This window comes from Podarcis liolepis, assembly GCF_965112155.1.
Source record: "Podarcis liolepis genome assembly, chromosome: 2".
In the NCBI taxonomy this organism is placed as follows: Eukaryota; Metazoa; Chordata; class Lepidosauria; order Squamata; family Lacertidae; genus Podarcis; species Podarcis liolepis.
In genome coordinates this window covers 51,104,795-51,128,084 of record NC_139555.1, presented here as the reverse complement: position 1 = coordinate 51,128,084, position 23,290 = coordinate 51,104,795, and positions in this window count along the sequence as shown.

Genomic DNA, 23,290 nt, shown 5'->3' with positions numbered 1-23,290 from the left:
ATGCAGTCTATATATGTTTACTCAGAAGTAAGTTACATTGTGTTCAGTGGGGTGAGTTGATCCCAGGTGAGTGTGTTTAAGATTCCCAGAGGCTCTACCAGGCTTTTTGGGGGGGTGGGGGTCGCAGTGGACCAGGTGCCTTTCAGCATGCACACACCCAACCATTCTGCATTTTTCTTTTCTTTTTTTAAAAAACAGCTTTAAAATAGAAAGGAGCTCACATCCCTCACAGTGGTGTGAGCCTCTCTGGGCTCTACCCACTCCCTCTACTGGTGCCTACACATCCTAGGTCTTCAGAGTGATGCAACACAATACATGGTTATGTTGCTCCAGAGCTGCTCCAAAAAGCGTGGCAAGATAGTCTCAGCCACCTCATACACAGGACCAGATTTAGATGAAGAGAGGCACTAGGCTATTCCACTTGTGAGGCCCCTTCCCATCCCCCACCCTCACGAATAGAAGAAAATGGAAGAGTGTTATAAACAAAATTGAGGGAAGCCAAGGATGATGATGGGAATTTAAAAATCTGCAGTTCACAATTTCTCTTCTAAAGGACATAAGATGTTACATACCATTGTGAATTTAAAAAATGCATAAAATTAACACTCAAAAACTCTTGCAATAACTGAAATTGGAAACATTATTTCTTAGGAAAATGAAGTTGTAATGCTGGACAGGCTGGTCTTCCTGTTATATACCTGCTGGGATTGACAAGGCATATGACCCTCACCTGAATCTCATAGCTGTCCTGACAGGTGATTTGGTCTGCAGCCACAGTGTGGAAATAAAGGAGAAGATTGCCCACCAGATACCAGGCACTCTATTATTCAAATTAGGCCCCAGTGTTTTTCTTACAATCCCCTTCTAGAAGGGTTACTGTTAATAAAGCCTAACATATTTTACTGTCCCCTCAGAAAAAGAGGCTACATGAGTCCCCCCCTCCCCCATGCTACATTGTATTTGTGGTGGTCAATGCAATAACCTCAACTGCTGGCTGAAGTGAAGCAGTGTGTAAGAGGAACAACTGGTGTTTCCTTGCAATGCCTGGAATGCACCTTAGTTGACAGAAGCCCCACAGCTCATTAAACATCTTTGAAAGCCTTGGCCATTTCCTCTTCATCATTGTGATCCAACAGCTGATAAGACTGGCTCAAGAATCATTACAGTGTTAGTCACTTGTCAGCTCACAGTCCAGTGAGGGCTGCCTGGAATGAATACATTCTCTGTTTTATGTTTGGCTTACTGCATAGATAGTGTGATTTCCATTGTATTTCATCTCTGGAACTTGGAAACACTTTGACATTGTGGCTGACATCAATAGAAGCTTGTAGACAGGGAATGAGCTGGGAAAATGTACATGGCTACCTCAGCCAATTAGCACAAGGAACAGGATGGTTTTGTTGGTAAGAATTTCAATGATCCTCATGGTCCCTTCCAACTCTGCAATTCTATGACCAGAATTATATAGATAGATAGAGAACTTGGAAAAGTGGAGGGGAAACTAACAATGCTAGTTCTCAGATGTGAGCAGGATACTTTTTTAAAAACGACCACAACAACCACAACAACATTGGGTGGATATGTAGAGAAACTTCAATGTGGGCAAGACTGTACTTGGGTAGCTCCTTATGAGTTGGTTAAAAAAAAGATATGCATGGGGGGTGGGGTGGGGAGAGACAAAAGAAGACACAGATCAGCATAAAAATTACTTATGCATAATTTAAATATTGCTCACCATAGCAGGGATGGTGTGACTGTTGATGGGCTGCTTCATGGCTCCTGCTTTCTCCTGTGTAAGATAGGGTTGTGTTCACACTCCTATTTGCTGTGCACTCCCTGCATTTCCAGTACTGGGTTTTTAATGAGTTTTCGTACGTTATCCAAAATGCATATGTATCCTGTACTTTCTTATAAAACACTTGTTTGATGTGCTGCTTCTCAAAGCTGCTTCACATCGATCAGGGTCCTTAAGCCGTTCCTAATTCATCTCTAGCCAAGGAGTGCATCTCCTGATGTGTACACAAACAAACAAATCTGACACGAATGAAGCTTTCCTGATGTTGACATGGGGGGGGGGGAAGAGCTGTGAAATGTGCCAAAAGCATGCACAACTTCACTGCACTCTAAATGCACAACTCACTGTGAACATGGCCTAAGACACATGGCCACTCTAGACCATGCATCTAGGATACAGCCTAAAGTATCGGACTGCTCTTTCTATGATGAGGGGCAAAATCTTTTCCCAGGTACCATGACCACAGTCAATGCCTGCTGCCTGGTAAATGCTGTATCTGCATGTACAGCCCAGTTAACAATATGGAGATTTATCCATGTAATTCAGGATTGAAATGGTTGGCTTGCCTGTGTGAACACAACAAGGGAGCTAGAGCATTCATGACTCCTCGAGGTTCTGTAACCACTGTGGTACATGATGTTGACAAAATTTGAAATTCCTTCAATCCAGGGAATCTTGAGTGAGGAGCTAGGGAGCAGGGATACTCTGAGACCATAAAGCTGCCTTGTCCAACCCACTCAGAGTCTCATTCTGAGGCCAGCTGAAGCCAAATCTTACTAGGTTGCCGGAAAGCTTTCCCTATTTCCCACCCCCTAGAAGCAAAGAAATAGCATGAGTGGCAAAATCATAATACTGATCCTGAATGTGAAACGCATGTTGTCTTTGCTTGTCTCCACCTTGTATCCAGCACTTACTGAGGCTCCCTTGTGTCCATAGTAAGATATTGGCTGCCCAGGGCAATTGAGAATTGCTCAGGGAGTACACTGGTAGATGGATGGGCTCCTAGCCACTCTGAACTAGAGTGGAGAGGCATGATCTTTGCAGCCCCTTGACCTGCATACTTGGTGGAGGCCAACCTGACCAACCCCTAGGTATGTCCCTGGTCTCCAGTTCCTTTCAACAAAGCAGTCCGTTGATTAAGCTTTCAGGCCTCAGCCTAATTTTTCTCATCAAAATCCAGAGTGAAGTGCTTAAATTTGGCAGGGTCATTTATTTATTTGAAGGTGTGTGTGTGTGTGTGTGTGTGAGAGAGAGAGAGAGAGAGAGAGAGAGAGAGAGAGAGGGAGGGAGAGAGAGAGAAATATATACTGTCTTTCATAAACATTTATTTCAGGGAAGTTTACATTGCAGTATGAAATCCAAAGTGAACACTAAATTATGTAATAAAACTATTAAAAATCAATAAAAGGTTGAAACAACAGAGCAGAAAACAGAAGCTTAGTAAAATTCCTGAGAGAATAAAAATGTGTTAATCTGGCACCCAATATACCCACATCTATCTATCTATCTATTTTCCACATCACTTATTTATCATGTGTTGGGAGGACAGAGATTTCTGAAAGTGGTTTCCAACAATATTGGACAATATATAAAACATAATGAATTTTAAAGGCATTAAAAGTGGGCACCAGAGATGCTGTTTGTGACTAGGAATGGACAAACCTTTCAATTTCAGTTTCTTTCAGCTTTTCATTTTTCCAGTCTTCAGTTTTCCCCATTTCCACATCTGTTTGAAATTTGGTTTACTTTTTAAAAGATGACCACATGCAAATTCAAGCACATTTTTGTGCAATTTCACCTAATGCACATTTTTTTTTGCATATTATTTTGTGTGATATATGCATTCTTGCAAATAGTTTTTTGTAAGGTAATGCATTTTTTGGTGTTAATTTCACGGGTACAAGTGTTTTTGAGTACACCTTCCCCTTACGTCCTTTTAAAAATGTATTTTGGTTAGAGGACTGTATCATAACACTGAAGACAGCTGTGTTTCAATCACAATTTGTGTAAATTAAGTGGGTTCACATGTGAACGAAACAAAATTCTCTCCCTTCCTTATAACAGAACTCTCCTGACCTCTGATGGCTGGGATACCCTTGGAGATCAATGCAGCTGCATAAAATATCCCCAAAAGAAATTTCAGTGAAGCAGAGCCACAATAAAAAACCATGATATGGCCGAGAAGTCAGCTGGAGAGTATATAGTTATCTATGTAGAATAACTCTGTTTATTCTGCATAGTGTTTTAGGTTGAGCCAGAAAGTCTTTTTGCCTTTTATCTTTATTGCTGAGGGGATTCTGTTTACATCATTATACAAGCAAATTTAACAGGGCTTGGTCTCTACATATCAGGCTGAAAGACAGTCAGGGACATTCTAATGTTTGCTGTATGCGGTGTGGTCAGGGTTCAGCCCTGTCCAGACTTTGAACCTGAGACCTCTTGAGAAGAGGATTGAGGAGAACTGAACCCTCCAGTGGATCTCCACGTCACCACTGCCTTTAATGAGCTAATGGATCCAGATATCTTTGCTTCAAGACTCGAAGTCCCCAGATCAGCTGCCTGGGTTCCTGGCTGGCTCTCAGACACCCTCTTCTTCTCCCAAAGGACCACAACAACAGAGGAGACAGCAAGCCACACAGAAGTTTGAGAGCTGCTGCCAAAGTGCCCAGCTGCCTACTCAGGAGGAGGGAGAATGCACAGAAGAATCTGCCTAGATTAATGCCTAGCTGAGAACCAAGAGGGATTGGAGCTTCCAGCTCCCATATAAGTTCTCAGACTCAGCTGCTTCCTTGCTGAAGTAACAATGAGCTCCAGCCTTCCTGATCTGGGAAAATTGACAAATCCACCTCCCACCCAACATTAAACTGCAGGCTTTTCCTTATGAATGCCACTAGTCTCAGGAGTGAACTTTGGTAATATGGCACCCTGAGCGAGGCAAAATTTGGTTCTCATTTTCACAATAATTCATTTTAATAGAGTTGCTTTTTTATGGATCTTCTCAGTAGGTGCCTGTATAAATATAGATGTTGTTGTTGTTTTGTGACTCTTGGATTTAAGATCTCCATCTCTGCCAGATTCATGAGTCATCTATGCAGTTCCTTGTCTTGCAACTCAAGCATGTCTCCAGTCAGCCAAGAACATGGGGAGTCTAATGTAGAAGGTTATTTTGTGGGCTACTTTGCTTTCACTGTACCTCTCCTCCTCATCGTATCCCTTCCTGAGTCACCTCTTCCCAAATGTAAAACTTTGTTAAAAAGTTATTTGTGTTATTTTAAAACAGCTCCAAAATGGTCTAGGAGCAGAATATCTTGACAAGCACCTACTCCATAGAGGCCATCCCAGCAATTTCAGCCTATTTTATGACTCACCCTAGGAGAGTGATGTACCTTAGAAGAGCTGTTTGTGCCATGCGACCTGTCCTTCAGCTGTGCTATCCTATTGCCAGGGTTGAATATTCAACTGCCAATCCATTTGGCTTCTGTATATGGAAAGGTTGGGCACTATCTTGTCTTTTGCCTCAGGCAGCAAACATATGAGGCAGGACATATGGTAGAGCATATGCCTTACATGCAGAAGGTATATGCCAGGTTCAGTCCCCAGCATCTCCAGGTAAAGTTGGGAATGAATCGGGTTTAAAACCCTGGAGAGCCACTGATAGTCAGTATAGACAATATGGAGCTAGTTGGGCCAATGGTCTGGCACAGTGTACAGCATCCTCCATATTCCTTCCCATGTCTCAGGCACATCCTTATTCTGGGGGGAAGGGGGTTCCTGCTTTGGGTCTGTCCATTCTCCTGTCAGAAATATGGTGGGTGCATATAGAAGATGGGGCTTTTTCAGCTGTGGTCCCCAAGTCTCTCAAGGTCTACCTGGATTTATCACAATTTACTTTTAGGCAGGCATCAAATATATGTTTCTTTGCCTTGGATTCTTGTTTTTTTTTTAAGAAAGGAGGGATAAAAATATGGATACTGATTTTTAAAAATAAATAAATTAAAATCCCCCTTTTGGAAAAGTCACTCAGATATTTTACTCCACTGGCGCAAGATAAATGAGCAGCTATCATCTCAATTTCAGCCAATGAAGAAATGAAGACTTTGTATTATAATATGCTTAATCCCTAGAAATAAACTTTGCCTAGATATTGGTTTTTAATTATGCATCAGCATGCAACTATCTACATTTTGCCTTTACATGGAAAAATAATTTCTTCTTGGCTACACACAAGCTTCCTTATCTTAACACTCATATTGAGAATCTTTCCCTGGTTTATGTCCAATGTGGAGAGTATCATTCTTGCATAAACACACTCTCCAAAGAATTAGAAATGGTGTTTTGGGGATTTAGAACAAAATATTTCTTTTTCCTTTGAATGTATGCTCTCTACAGCGTGACTTACCATTTTAGTGTACATTTGATCTTCCCCAGTACTGGTTTGAAAATATATGTCATGTTTAAAGAAGTTGGCAGTGTACTTGTGTGACAGAACTTCCAGGACTGTGAATTCTCATAGGATATCCTACTTATCAATATTGTTCTTCCCTAATAGCTGGTGTCAGAGTTCTCTCGCTGATAAAATGTTCTGCATTTGGGAACAAGCTTAAAAGTGGTTGCATAAATGCAGTCACTTGGAAATTTTACTTTTCTCTGCTGTAGGAAGAGGGGAATTTTGGAAGGAACAGGCATATTTTAAAGGTTTAACAGCCTGTATTTCCATGTTTTACTTTGATGCCTAGTTTGTGATTCGAAACCTCTGCTGGGGCTTTCTCCCCAAAGAGTACTTGCCTCAAACCTGGATCTTGACATCCAGGAAATTCTTCATTTTTATTTATATATATTTTCCTTTCTACAAACAAGATGAACATGCAAACTGTGGGAATTTCACTTCCTTATGACATTTTGCTGGATGAAGAATACTTTTCTCACTAAAAGGGCATTTGGCTGACAGTAGGGATAGGGAACCTGTAGTCCTCTAAAGATTTATGGACTCCAACTCCCATCATGCCTGACTACTGACCATGCTGGTTGGGACTGATGGGAGTAGAAGTCCAGCAACATCTGGAGGGGCCCAGGTTAACCCTGCTTAACAGGCTTCTGATATTGCTTTATTCTTCTGGGATGAGGTGTTAATTGATGCTATTGTGAGTGTTTTTCTACAGCTATTTTTATAGGTTATGTTTTATCTCACTTTTTAATGCTATTTAGCATTGTAATAAAATGTTTAATGTTTTTATTGTTTTAATAATGGGTTGGAAGGTGACACTCCTTAGTTTGCTCAGGCAACATTAGACAAGTGTATTTGAGGGGATCCTGACTGACAATTTGCCATAAGAAATACTTGATTTACAGTTGACAAACAGGAGCAAACTAGCTCACACACATATGGCTATACAGTGGTACCTCGGGTTACATACGCTTCAGGTTACATATGCTTCAGGCTACAGACTCCGCTAACCCAGAAATAATACCTCGGGTTAAGAACTTTGCTTCAGGATGAGAACAGAAATCGTGTTCCGGCGGCGCGGCAGCAGCAGGAGGCTCCATTAGCTAAAGTGGTGCTTCAGGTTAAGATTAGTTTCAGGTTAAGAATGGACCTCTGGAACGAATTAAGTTCTTAACCCGAGGTACCACTGTATTTTATTCACATGCACATATATGCATATATGGAGGACTTCTGAGCACATATCCCCTCTAGTCATTGGTTTCCTTAATGGAAAGTGAATACATGCTAGACAACCATAGACATAATAGCAGGTGTGGACTAGGGATAGGTTATCTTCAAGCCCTGCATGTTCTAGTTTGGGCTGAGAGAAAACAATCCACAGGTTTACTTTTCCCCCCCAGATGGTTATTTTCTTTCTCCCCACTCTGCATCACTGTCTGCCAGAATTTCTCAATGTGTTGTAGACCTATCACAGGGTAAGTGATCCTAAATATTATAGGGAAGAGCTGATAGACCTGTCACATAGATGCCATTTTGAATGGCGTGCATACTTTGTCACTTTGGTCTTTCCTCAGCAGGCTCACAGTTCTTTAAAGCCATGCCTTCCTCACTGATATTTACCAAAGGAAAGTCACTTCTCAACCAATCTGGTTTCCACAAAAATTTCTTTGTCAGATAATTGAGCAATATGTGTTTTTAGCAAGGTAGAGGTCAAGGAGTTTTGAAAACAGAATTGTTGGACTAGAGGGGACACTCATTCAGCTCAATTTTTCCAGGCTCACTTTGGACCAGCTGCAGAAAACCAAAACAGAGAGAAGGGGGATGAGAGCAAAGGCAGGGGGAGGGGGAAGCAGGCTTGTTTTTGTCTTATTCTAGAATGTAGCACTTAGCATTCTGAGCCACGTCCTTCTAATTTCAGCCTAAATGTATTAATAGCTAATTCAGAGCCATTGGTGTTACTCACAGCCCCCCTGCAAATAATTATTGCCTTCTTTGTATTGTTACTCATTTTGATACATTTGTAGAGCCCAACTAGAAAAGGGTGTGATTGTGTGATAGATTGTGGCCTCTTCCTTCCTCTGTGGGATATCAGTAGTCTAATCTTGTACAAGGAGCACAGGGTGATGTTCAGGAACCAACTTTATTATGAAAGTCACAAAGAATATTTTTAGTATTGAGTTCTCTTATAAGAGAGACCTATGAAAAAAGCTGTTAAAGGATACTATAAATAAAGATCCAGCGGAAGTGCAGCAGGACAATCAACATGGCAGACTGGCTTGACTGTTCAGCTCGGACTTCAGATAACCAGATTCAAACCCTTCCTAGGCTGTGAAGGTTAGGTGTAAACTTCAGAAAGTTAGTGAAACTCTCCCAGCATAACTACTTCCTAACATTCTTGTGAGGCTAAATCTCTGCTCCAGATGCCTTCAGAGAAATGATAGGATTCTGTTCTAGGTCAAAAAAGCTACTCCCCAAGGTCCCAACACACTGCAGCAGTTATGCTGAGAGATAGTGATGTGCTGAAATTCGAGCTTCATAGCTGAGCAAGGATTTGAATCTGGGTACTTTAAGTCCAAGCTCAACAGTCTGGCCCAGGGACAGGGAACAATTCGCAGACCAAGGACTACATTGCTTTATGGGCAACCTTCCTAAGGTCATGTGCCAGTGGTAGGCGGGGCCAGATGCAAACGTGGGTAGAGCAATGGATGCAAATGTTTGTCACTGTACACTAGGCTAGTTTCTACACTCACACACTCACTCTTTTCTAACTTCCACCTAAGCAAACAAGAGACATTATCAGAGTTCAAAGATACATTCCAGCTAGGCAAAAGCTCTGAGAGGTTAGCAGCCAAGCCTAACAAATGCATATTCTTGCTAGTTAGCATGACAAGGGGCTAATTCCATGGAGCAAGGTTTCCTGAACTTGGGTGTCCAGCTGTTTTTGAGCTACAACTCCCATCATCCTTGGCTATGGGTCCTGCTAGCTAGGAATGATGGGAGTTGTAGTCCAAAAAAGCATTTGGACACCCAAATTTGGGTAACCCTGCCATAAAGCTGTTTTGCAGATAGGCAGATACTCAGACCATAGAAATAGAATTGACAGAGAGAGCTCTGTGTGATGTCATTTCCCCTCCTCTTCTGGAGAGGAAGGAGCAAATAGTATTTCCCTTTGCACCCCTCTCTCTCATCCTTTGGCAAGTGTTGGATGCAGACATATCTCTGCATGCTCCAGTTTTAGGCACATGCCTGAAGCTGGTTATACTGCATAGTTTTTACTGCTGCCAGCAATGCATGATTATATAAGTAAATCTTATTTTTACTTACTTTACAAGTTCTTGCCTGATTCTTTGTTAAACAGGGTAAGAAGGGGCAAGGTAGCTTACTTCCAAGCTGGACTTACTCAAAACTACGTTTCACAGCCTAATTACTATGCTTTAAAGTTTGCTGCCAAGGATGGGATTTTGAAATACTGTTCAACCCATAGATGTGGGCACCTAGAGGAATAAATGACAATTTATATATCCTCTCCTACCCATTAAAACCCATCCCACAAAAACAACTGGGATACAAAGCAGGAGCATTGGGATGTGTGCCTTGGGGGAGTGGGGTGTGGGGCCTGGAGAGATTTCTAAGGGTCAAAGAGAAAGACCTGGAAGGATGCATTTGGCAACTGGGCCTGAAGTTCCCCACCCCAACTTTAGCTAGTACACAACATTCGTTATCTTGCTGCCTTTCCAACAGATAGTTATTTGCATTTATAGTATAGTATTGTGACCAAGATGTAGAAGACTAGGCAGACAGGATCCACCATATTGTTCTCAGTAAATACCAAAATATATACATAGGCCTTCTCTTCCCAGCATTCGTGGGTGCACACACCACAGTAAATGTGGGTATTTTGCTGACACCAATGCTTCAGGAAATACACAGTTGACGACAAGGAAGGTGCCTGAGGTACCACAAGATCAGGGCCATGCATTTTTATGCGACACAAAATAGAAACACAGTTAATGATAAGTCATCCATGAAATGATTGCTAGAGTCATTTAAATTAAAGAGGAGGATAGGATGAGTATATGCCAGGTGAATTAATTTGTTGGTTCAGCTCTCTCACTAAGGCTGGTCAAAGCAAAGTTTGCAAATTGCTCAGCATTTTTGCAAAGTACAGCAGAGTTCAGCTGCCAGCAGGGCTTAAGGATCTGAGAAGGAAGAAGGCCCAAACTTTATATGAGTTTTATCTTCACAGCAGCGTCATGTGAGAGTGATCATCAAAGCAGTCCATTCCCAGAGAAGCATCAGTGACTGTTTCTTATTAAAAGTCTGCATCAGAGTCAATCTGCAACTGAGCAGATAAGGAGAGAAGGAAGACCAAGAGCAAGCTGCATATATATTATTACCTATACTATTAGGAGCAGGATATATTAATTCTAACAGTACTGCGCTGTTAAAAAATGTACTAGGTTTCAGCTTTCAGTTTGTTTGTTCCTCTGTCTCAGTGAATAAATCTGTGAAAGACAGGGGTAGAGGCATCTTTGATCATAAACCTCATCTCAGACTTAAAACACTAGTGGAGGCAAGCACCAGCAGGTGTGTTTTTATTCTAAATTCAACATGTAAATTTAATTCTACTTTCACAGATTTGATGCAAATGGATACCTGGCTTGTTTTCTTTTGATTGGGCCTGAGTTTGTGCAATGTTAACAGTAGGGTATTTGGCTTATCTTGATATAAATGGTGCAAATACATTTTGTATTGATTCAGCCCTCTAATTTCTTTCCCATAGATTGTGGTTAATAGATAATTAGCTGGAGGCAGCAAGAATCCAAAAGGCTTGGGTTATTTCCCTGCTTCTTGTTGACATGGCTCCCATTGAGCTTCACCTGATATTTGTAACTTTATTGATATATTAAAGACAACAAAACTGTAAGCAGAGCCATCTCATCATGATTTACAAAACTTTAGGCTCTGTGCCACTGATGTCAAACAAGGACTGAGGGCTCTATTATATATACACACCAAGATAAAGCAGGAGAACTCTTAATGGGATTACGACGATGTAAATACAATAAGACTCCGGTTATGTAATGCATGTAGCCACCCACCCATTCCTTCCACCATTAGTTTGTAAACACAGTCAACATTCCTAAGATCTAGAAATAAGTCCTCATCTGAATCTCAACAAATACACCTTATATTGTATTGCCTGAGAGAAGCCAGGTTCTGACCCTGGCAAGCTTCCAAGGGAAGTGAGAGGGAGCCAAGGGTGGAGGCCCTTTGCTCAGCTAGCCTTGTTGCCAGCCCTGCACAGTTCACAGAAGTAGTGCAAGGGAAATGCTATGAGACATGACAGCATAAACAGCATTCTCCAAAGAGAAGTACACAGCAGCGTATGCATTATGGGTGGCTGGGAGTTGCTCTTAGCATGCCCCATTGCATAGGACAGTGGCAGACTCATGGGCTTAAAATCCAAAACATGTGCAAAGTTGGGCATGTGCGCGCGCAAAGGAGTGTGTGAGCAGGGGGTGCTGGTTCCTGAAACTGCCCCTCTGCCCCACAACTACTTCTCTTTTTGCTATAGATTCATTTCTGGTATTGGAGCCAATATGTTATCGAAGCTGACTATTCCATTTGGTCCGGACAACTGGCGATGACTAGAATAAGAGATTTATCTTGTCCCTCCTTGCTGCTTTCTGCACGCAACCACATGTGCACACTCATGATCCTAGCCTCAGAAGCCCCAATCTTTATCATTCTCTACTAGGCTATTTGTCAGATCTGTCCAGTCACTATCTCAGCCGCTTTTCAAGTTTTGAAAGATCAGCCTCGTTCAGACAACAAAAGGAATAATGTAAAGGCATGGAAGGAGAACAATGACATGGTGGTGGCAGGCCCCACTTCTGACCTTAGCACATTCTGCTAGAGATAATAATAGAGCCTACACATGAACATTATCTACGTGAAGCATCACCCATCAATTGCTTCAGATGTCTTGTAAAAACATTTTTTGCCCAGGCTTTCACTGACCTGTAAGACTTGTCCCTGTTATTGCTAAAGTTCTGTTTTTATAATACTGTTTGTGAAGGGTAGCTTCTGATCTCAGAAGAGGAAGGGTCTCATCAGGAGTCTTTGAAAGCTGGGACACTGAAGGCACTTGGCATCCAAAAGATAGAGGGGGGAAAGTCACTGTTTTATCGCTGTATCTCTATTTTTATGATACTGTTTCATTATTTTTATTTTATATACCAGAAATGTTTTACAATAAATGCACAGACTGTATTCCAACCTCCTGCTGAATGCATGACGACTGGGAGTAGGGCTGTATGCACATTGCACAATCACATCCCCACCCCACAGGCACTGAATTTGTGAAGAGGACTAGAAGAAGTGTAGCCAAGCTCATTTGGAAAGGTCAAAATCCCTATTCAAATTCTGGGTTGTCTTCAAATAACTTTTGCCCAGAACAGAGCCATTGAAATGAATAGACCTAAATTAGTAATGGCCATTAATTTCAATGGGTTTATTCTGAGTAAAAATCTGCTGACTACCACTCCTACTAAACAACAACATCAAGAACATGAATGCATCTCCCTGGTATGCACTAGGTATGCCAGAGACCCTGTGAAAAGAAAGGAGAATAAGGGTAAACAGCCCAAAGCGGAGTCAGCTCCAACTTATTGCCAGCAGTAGAAAGATGGCTTTTAAAGAGAGAGCTGAGGGTGAAATGTGGTGAAAATGACTAATCCTTCTGCAAATTCTAATTTAAAGACATCCATATGCAGAGTGTCTCTTAGGGCACACTTGTACAGGCTGAGCGTCTAACCTCTGAGACAGGGTGACCCTTGCTCTGTGATGGACAGAACATTGCAGCACAATTCCATGCATGCTTACTTGGGGGGCCAGTGGAACTAAGTCCCCCTGTGTTCAGTGGGGCTCATTCACTCTTTAGTAAGGGAGTTTATGACTGCAGTATTGGACTCAGGTTCTGATCTCTGCTCCCTGGGTGATCTTGGGCCAGTTATTATCTCTCAGCTGAACTGACCTCACAGAGTTGTTGTGAGAATAAATAAGGGAGGGATGTGCACGCCATTCCAAGATCTTTTCCTTAGAGAATTAATATATAAATTACAGACCTCAACATGTAGCTCAGTGGTAGAGCTGGTAGATTTTGGAGTTCTATCCTCAGCATTTTTAGGTAGGATTGGGAAAGGATTATCTGAAATCCTGAAGAACTGCTACCAGTTGGTATACCAAGCAGGTGATATTCACCTAGATGGAGCATTGGTCTGCTTTGCTATTGGGCAGCTTTCTTGACTCCTAATAAAGAAACAACTTCACAATCAAGCTCATCTTGAAAATATAGACTGGTCTGTCCCTTGACACCTTATTTCATTCCAGATCTGATTTCATAAGAGGCTGTTGCTGTTTTATCATGTCCTCTCCCACCACTGCTGAGATGGTTTTTTCCCTTTTCTCCCTGTCGCTGGGAACTCTTGTAAATCTCTAGGGTGGGTCCCATGCGGACATCTGGTGCAATCAGAAACACAAGGGAGTGGCCCAGATGATTTGCTGCAACAGATCAAAGTGGCATGGATCTTGATCTAGCATCATGCTTCTAGAGGTGTTTTGTAGCTGCTGCCTCAGGGCAAGGTTGAGCCCTTCTCAGTGTCAGGAACACGCCCTATATAATTAAGGGAAAGCCTCTGGCAATCGACACTGGCATACTCAAGGTAGGATATCTCGTGGTGCCCATGCTGTCGAAATGGATCAGAGCTTGGGTTAGCCAGCATATGAAGAAGAAAATGTATTGTGGGAGTCTTTACTGCTGGACTCCTGATGTGTACCTTAATTCTGATTCTGAGTTGCTGGTCAGAAAATGCTGAAAGAACCTACTTGTATGATTCTACCACCTTCTAGTTATACAATGTATTTTGTTCTCAGGTGAATGAGTATTCTGGTTGTTCTGGTTGCACATGAAAGCTCATACCAATAATAAACTTAGATGGTCTCTAAGGTGCTACTGAAAAGAATTTTTTTATTTTGTTTCGACTGGTTGTCATCTGTCTGTCTCAGGAGACAATGGAAGAGTGCACCTTCAGGGGTGAAGTCAAAGCATTGAAGAGTTGGGGTGCCTGCTGTGCCTGTAGAGAATGATATGGGAGAGATATGTTTTGTTGCAGCCAGATATATTTATTTTACTTGAAACCTGTGGTAATTATTTGGTTGGTTATTTCCAATTAATATCTGAAATTCAATCTTCTTCTGGTCTGTTTCCCTAACCAATTGGCAGGATACAACCTTGCCTATTCCTTGGTCCTATGTGGCATTTCCACTCATCTCCTTGTTTATAGTTCTCCAGGACTTGGTCCATACCCTCCAACATTTCTCTGATGAAAATAGAGATGTCTGATTCCATAATGATAATTTCACTATTTATACCCTATTCATCTTACTGGGTTACCCCAGCCACTCTGGGAAGCTTCCAACATATATAAAAACATAAGAAAACATTAAACATTTTTTTAAAAATCCTATCAGGATTGCCTTCAGACTGCTCGGGGGTCAGATAACGCCATACCCTCCAACATTTTCCCAATGAAAATAGGGACATCCTAAGAAAAAGTGGGACATTCTGGGATCAAATAATAATAATAATAATAATAATAATAATAATAATAATAATAATAATTTATTATTTATACCCCACCCATCTGGCTGGGCTTCCCCAGCCACTCTGGGCAGCTTCCAAAAGAATATTAAAATACTATAATACATCAAACATTAAAAGCTTCCTGAAACAGGGCTGCCTTCAGATGTCTTCTAAAAGCCTCGTAGTTGTTGTTCTCTTTGACATCTGGTGGGAGGGTTTTCCACAGGGAAGGCGCCACTACCGAGAAGGCCCTCTGCCTGGTTCCCTGTAACTTGGCTTCTCACAGTGAGGGAACTGCCCGAAGGCCCTCGGTGCTGGACCTCAGTGTCCGGGTAGAACGATGGGGGTGGAGACGCTCCTTCAGATATACTGGACCAAGGCCATTTAGGGCTTTAAAGGTCAGCACTAACACTTTGAATTGTGCTCGGAAACTTACTGGGAGCCAATGTAGGTCTTTCAAGACCGGTGTTATGTGGTCCTGCGGCCACTCCCAGTCACCAGTCTAGCTGCCGCGTTCTGGATTAGTTGTAGTTTCTGGGTCACCTTCAAAGGTAGCCCCACGTAGAGCGCATTGCAGTAATCCAAGCGGGAGATAACCAGAGCATGCACGACTCTGGCGAAGCAGTCCGCAGGCAGATAGGGTCTCAGCCTGCGTACCAGATGGAGCTGGTAAACAGCTGCCCTGGATACAGATTTGACCTGTGCCTCCATGGACAGCTGTGAGTCCAAAATGACTCCCAGGCTGCACACCTGGTCCTTCAGGGGCACAGTTACCCCATTCAGGACCAGGGAATCCTCCACACCTGCCCGCCTCCTGTCCCCCAAAAACAGTACTTCTGTCTTGTCAGGATTCAACCTCAATCTGTTAGCCGCCATCCAACCTCCAACCGCCTCCAGACACTCACACAGGACCTTCACTGCCTTCACTGGTTCTGATTTGAAAGAGAGGTAGAGCTGGGTATCATCCGCATACTGATGAACACCCAGCCCAAATCCCCTGATGATCTCTCCCAGCGGCTTCATGTAGATGTTGAAAAGCATGGGGGAGAGGACAGAACCCTGAGGCACCCCACAAGTGAGGGCCCAGGGGTCTGAACACTCATCCCCCACCACCACTTTCTGAACACGGCCCAGGAGGAAGGAGCGGAACCACTGTATGACAGTGCCCCAGCTCCCAGCCCCTCTAGACGGTCCAGAAGGATGTTATGGTCGATGGTATCAAACGCCGCTGAGAGATCCAGCAGAACTAGGAAACAGCTCTCACCTTTGTCCCTAGCCCGCCGGAGATCATCAACCAGTGCGACCAAGGCAGTTTCAGTCCCATGATGAGGCCTGAATCCCGACTGGAAGGGATCCAAATGGTCCGCTTCTTCCAGGCGTGCCTGGAATCAGAAACCAGGACAGCTTCTCTAAATCAGGGACATCCCTGGAAAATAGGGACATGGAGGGTCTGTTGGCCCATCTGCCTCCCACGCTTCCAGTCTCATTGGCCCTCTTAAAGCATGCAAATTTTCTTGTGGGAAGAGTGCTGCTGTGTTCATATCTTGCTTGTAGGTTCCCATAAGTATCTGGTTGGCCACTGCAAGAAGAGGAAGCTGGACTAACTATATGTGCCTTTGGTTTATCTACCAAGACTCTGCTAATGTTTTAATCTATCCCCTCCTTCTCTGCTCTCTTGGCTGCTCAGTCCTCCACTGTCATCCATGCCTTCACAATTCCTCTGCCACATGTAGCTCCATCTAGGCCATGTGAGTTGTTTCTCTGTAACACCTCTACCTAGAGGCTGTATTAATTATGGAATATAGAGGGATTTGTAGCAGGACTTGAAGGAAAGAGGCATGGAATGTTAGGAAGAAACAGCTAATAGTGGCTGGAGAAATTGAAAAGCAATAATGATGATGATGATGTTGCATGCCACTCCCATCTCCAAGTGGCACAAGGTTCCAGATGCTTATCCAGGGTTCAATTTCCTTGGAATGAGGGACAGCGGAGACTGTGGTGTCTTTATGACATATGGTTTATTTACACATACATACAACCTGAGCCTACGGGAGGAGCCCACAGGATTAACACTCCTGAAGGTCACAGCCTTGGATTCAAGCAAAAACCAAGTGTGGCTCTCACTCTCTGGCTTCTAGCCCAGCTGATACACACTCCACTGCCCCAGCCTTTGTTTTTCTCACAACCAGCCAGGTGAGGGAGCAGGCACACCCATTTTCCCTCTGGCACAGAGCAACCACCTTTGTTATATTAATAACCATACTTGGGAGGTAAACTACAACCCTTGTCAACCCTTACTGGATACAGGACCCCAGGAACTGGAAGGGTCTCAAGCATCATGCATACTAACCTGGCCCCCTGCAGCTCACAACACTAGTAATATTACTACTGCTACTACTAATAATAATAATGCAGAAGTTGGCAAATGAGGTGATGGAATGCTGAAGTGGAAGTAGACTCACTGTACCACTTCAGTTTGTGGGGTAAACCAAATTTTTAATGCTTTGACATGGAAAATTCTTTGCACATGGAAGTGCAACACAACCAGCAAAAGGCTTGGTTACAACATTTCCCCTAAAGATCAGCTTTCTGTTTGCAAGGATTTACTTATTTTTACATGGAGGAAGATTCAAGTGCAACCTACAATCCATTCTATCACTTCGTTCTGTTGCAGGTGTAAATCACTTTGTATAAGAAAACGGGGTACAGAATGAACTGAAATACTTTTAGCTGTACATCACAAATAGTTGATGGGTCATTTAGAATACCCCCCCTTTTGGTAGAGATTTGCTGTTTGATCCTGGCACCAACTTCGTAGTTCTCAGGCAACAGTAGAGGAAGCACCACACTTCCATTGAAAGATGTGATAGACCAGATTAATCGAATTGGCAGTAGATACATATAAACTATTTAAACTGGGATTAGCTGATAGCAAATTGTTTGTTTAATTACATATTTAACCTGAATGATTTTTCATGGCTTTTGTTTGAGATTGGATATAGTTAGTGTTTAAACCTTCCCCACAGCTAGGGGTGTGATTCATCTCCTCCCCCTCCCCCTTACATTTAATTTAATCTAAAAATTTGAAGCTACTACAGCTTCTTCAACCAACCAGGACAACCTCCATCCATGACAGCAGCTCTACAGTTTGTTAGCGTTCCATCACTTGTCCCTAGACCGTTCATGAATATTCTGTGATAATTGGTGTGAGGGTTCTGTTAGTGACCTTTTGAACTATTTCATATGCAAGGTTTTCAATAGATGTGTCTGTTTTGCTGCTGGTAAAATCCCAAGGCACCCGCACATCACACCTGTCACTTTTGTGTTCAGTCCGTGACTATGCAGATGCCTCTGTCCTACTTATCTTCTTGACTATCCTATATCCCTTTAAAAAAATGTAGCAATTCCAGACTCACTCCTGGGCATGGTGAATTTTGTCTGGATAAATGTAACTTTGAAAGGAAGAACAATACATAGTGAGAGTCTTTTGGTGGGACTTCTAAAATGTACAGTGCAGCTACCGAGGCCATAATTTGAAGAGAAAAAACTGAGTACAGGGGAAAGAGGAGCTCCTTATCTCTTATTCCTCATGCTGCTTTTTGCTGCTGAAAATTGCCCACACGTACTGCTTTTCTCCCCGTTTGGATAAAGGCAGGAGTAATCATTTCATTCTCTCAGTGGAGGTAGCCATAAAAGCAGCTGTTTGGGTGCACTTTTCAATGGAAAAATAGCCCATGAGGAAAGGGATAAGTAGCCCCTTTCTCCCCAGACTGGTCTTCCACCTCAAGGTCTCCCCTCGAAAAGAACCGCAGAGCTACATATGTGTTCTTCCTCCTTTGTAAGAAATGCATGTTATCAATAAATAGTGACAAGATTCAAACCTTCAGGACAATAAAATTGCACCTTATCACAAAAGAACACATGTATTTGCTTCCATTCTGTTCTTTTCCTCTTAGTTTTCATTTGGAAACAGATGTTTAAATGGAATTCTTAGGAAACCCTGGACACTCAGGAAACCTCATTCCTGGAAATCAGATTTGGAGAATTATTGGCATGTTCCTTGCTACCTTGCTGATTACCACCATGGCTTTCTATTTCTGTCTTAATTGCTGCCCCTGTTCCCTTTCCATTTCCCTGCTTTGGGTGTGAAAACAAGAGTTAATTTCTAATTTGATGTCATCTCTGAATGCTGCAGCAGCAGGAAATGTGAGATACAACAGATGATCAGCGGTCAATCAAACCGGGTATCACATGCAGTCAAAAGTATAACGTTGATAGCTAGGCTTTTTCTGGAGAAGAGTTGAGTTTTATGATTTGACTGCGCAGTAGGTTGGTATAGAAAGTGGAGACAGTGCTTCTAAAAAACGGGTGCTGGGCTCAGGCCTATGTAACAGTCATCATGCCATATGCCATATAAAGGTTCGACTTCCATACTTACCGTAATTATAAGAGTTAATGTGTGTGTGTGTGGACATCTAAGCAGTCATGAGGAAAATAAGTTCTCTAAATTTGCAGAGGCACTTCTCTTCTTGTATTCCAGAACTCAGTGCTGGTTTTTGAAAAACGTATTCTATGGTATTATCCCTTGTGACATTTTTTTTAAAAAAATAATATTTATTAAAGGTTTAAAAGTTACAGAAAAAAGAAAAAAGGAAAACAACAAAAACAAATTACAATACATTAAAGAAAAAGCATAGAAAGTGAGGCATCAGGCATAAGCCTGCATTTTATTAATGTTTGATCAGGGCTTGTATATTAAAGAGGGCTTAGATTTTTAAAAGTTTCATGCCAGGCAAGAAGGCTAGCTGCTTAAGAAAACACTGACAGTGTTTTCTTCCTAGACAAGGGGCCCCTTGATTGATAGCAGAAAACAATTCTCAAAGTCGTAAAAGCTGAAATTACAGACTGAGTAAGGACACTGACCCTACATGTTATAGAAGATAAAAAAGGCAGAGATAAACATAATTAATAGTTGGTAAATAGTAAAATAATGCCAATGTGCCTCCCAGTAAAATGAGCCAGATCTTCTTTCCAAGGTTAAAAAGGCCAAGACCAAATGGAGAAGCATTTAGCTGGCAGAAATTTTGGGAAGTCTTTTAAAGCTGTTTCTTTCTTAAACTGAGAGAGTTTAAGGGCAATAAATGTTGGGAAGAGATAATGGGAAAAGCAGCTGGCTGAAGCAGCTGGAGAAGGGGGGGATGCAAACTGAAGAGGTTTCTTCTGAAACTGTTTTAAACTGAGTTCCTTTTTTACAAAGGCCTTATTCCTTTTAAGAGGCTACTTGTGTTGTGTATTAAATATATTGGCTTAAATGTAATTATGCAAAGGATTTAACAAATGCTAGATTCTTATTTCATATAGTTGTAAAGAGTTGTATTTATCCTGGAATTAAGTCAGCCACCAGCCTAGCCCTCCTGCCAGACAGGAAGACGCCATCCGGGCGGTCCTGATATATGGCTGTCAGACATTTGTTTGGAAACCTTCAAATGAAGGAGATCTTTCAATGTTGATGTGAAACTCAAGATCCTTGACATATGTTTAAGATAAAAATTTAAGATTAACCATTTGTTTTAGAAGGCAATAGGGCAAGGAGGGCAAGAGGTGAGCTGGTAATTAAGATTCCTTGTTGAGACACATGTAAGATATATTACTACTTATTTGTCATTTATAGATGTAACAATATATAGCTCTTTGTGTTCCATATAAGGACAGAAGGATATGGGTGTATCTTTTTGTGATTGGTTCTAGCAATCAGCCAATAGGAAATCCAACCAGGCTGATTGGACAGAGGCAGCCACAGGAGGAGCAAAGGGGGCTGGATTAAGGGAATATAAGGGCTGGCCATAATGGCAGGAAGCCAGGCCAGAGCTTGGTAACCATATACCACTGTGCCTCTCATGTATTTGTCTGACGAATAAATAATTATTTTAATTTCTCTATTGCTGCGTTGAATATTTCATTCCAGCTAAGCGTTAACCACAAGCAGGGTGCTACATAAGCAATACAGCAATACAACATAAAAACACACAATAACATTAAAACACACATCCAATGTTCCATAACTTTATCTTTCTTTTACTTGTTTCATCGACCTCCTCACATCTCCCTTCTCTGTGTTCCCATTTCAAAATCTTATTCAGCAATGCTTCACCTTCTCTCAAAACTTATTTTAAATTATACGTTTCAGCTATTATGTCTCCGATTCTTCCCTTTATTATCAAATATTTAAGCTTGACATAATATTGTTCAAGTTTCACCTTTGTTCTTATAGACCAATTATTTTCACAATCCTTTCAGCTATGTCACTAATGCCATATTATCTTTATATCCTGCATCATTCTAACATTCATACAATTTACAATATTTTTGCAAATAGTCCTTAAATTTCTTCCAGTCCTCTTCCACTATCTCTTCTCCCAGGTCTCGGATTCTGCCAGTCATTTCTGCCAGTTCCATGTAGTCTATCAGTTGCATCTGCCATTCTTCCAGAGTGGGCAAATCTTGTGTCTTCCAATATTTTGCGATGAGTATCCTTGCTGCTGTTACTGCATACATAAAAAAAGTTCTGTCCTTCTTTAGCACCATTTGGCCAACAATGCCCAAAAGAAAGGCCTCTGGTTTCTTAGGAAAGGTATATTTAAATACCTTTTTGAGTTCATTATAGATCATTTTCCAGAAAACCTTAATCCTTGGGCATGTCCACCAAAGGTGAAAGAATATTCCCTCAGTTTCTTTACATTTCCAACACTTATTGTCAGGCAAATGATATATTTTTGCAAGCTTGACTGGGGTCATGTACCACCTGTATATCATTTTCATAATATTTTCTTTCAGGGCATTACATGCCGTAAATTTCACACCGGTGGTCCATAACCGTTCCCAGTCAGCAAACATGATGTTGTAACCAATGTCTTGCGCCCATTTTATCATAGCTGATTTAACCGTTTCATCCTGAGTGTTCTATTTTAACAGCAAGTTATACATTCTTGAAAGTACCTTAGTTTTTGGTTCTAACAGTTCTGTTTCTAGTTTCGATTTTTCCACCTGGAAGCCTGTTTTTTTGTTCTTATTAAAAACCTCCCTAATCTGACCATAGTGTAACCAATCCCACACTTTATCCTTCAATTTCTCAAAACTCTGCAATCTCCATGTGTCTCCATCCTTTTCTACTATCTCCTAATATTTTGGCCAATTGGCCTCCATATTGAGTCTTTTCTGAGCCTTAGCTTCCATTGGTGACAGCCACCTTGGGGTCTTACTTTCTAATAAATCTTTGTATCTTGTCCAGACATTAAACACTGCCTTCCTGACAATATGGTTCTTGAAAGCTTTGTGAGCTTTAACCTTGCCGTACCACAAATATGCATGCCACCCAAATACATTGTTTATCCCTTGTGACATTGAGGTTCTGGACAGGAGACCCTTTTCTCTGTGGTTTGGGCTGGAATGCTTACATTTTTAAAAAACAAACAGACAAGTCTCTCTCCAAGGCCTTTGCTTCCTGAGAAACAGAGGCCTTAGGGGAGCATGTGGCTTGAAGGACAGAGGGCTACAGTAGGCAATAAGTCAATGGCCTACTGAGTCTTCAAGCCTTTTCTGCCTAGCTAAGATATAGCAAGAGCGTGGAAGGAGCAGAAGCCTGGATTGGAGTCTGGTACTCCAACTTTGCTGGATGGCCTCCAGATGGGTGAATGAAAGGGCCTTGGGCTCTTGGAAATGTAATGAATGTGTAAATTTGGGTTTTTTGAGGAGTCTAACCACCTGACTCAGGGTACAGTCAGATATTCCTCTGGGTGGCTTGCAAAGTGAATAGCCCTCTAGCTGGCTTGGGGTCTGTGGGAACCTGTGACAGTCCTGCTTACCCACAGCAGAGCTCTACTTTGCTTCAGGAACACTGCCCAAGTTATCTGGTTTCTGGGGCAACACAGATCCACAAACTGTTGACATTTCTAGAATCCATCCTTCCTTGAGGAGAGCCATACCTTACTGAATACTTAGCAGAAAGTGAACAGTTCCTTTTACTGCTGTCTCGCCGGAGTCTGCCTGCCTGTCCACCTGCCTGATGCATTACTCTAGAGCCTTCTTCCATGTTCTTCCCACATGAAATTGTGTTGGGTGTGTCAAAATTACATAATGGAAGGAAAAGCTGTAGGAGGTGGATCATCTTGCAAAGCTCTTACATCCCCTCCCTTTCCCACCACATCTCTAATCATGATCTGTCATCAGCATTATACTTTTGTCCAGACTAGACAGAGTGAGGAATGCAGCCAAGCTCCCTTAATTCAAGGGAAGCCCTGGGGTTGACCAATCTCCTGCTCAGTGCCAATAGTAATCAGAAGATTAGTTGGCAAGGGAGATGCCTTCTTGCAGCAGGTACAGCCAACCCTCCCTTTATCAAGTTGTG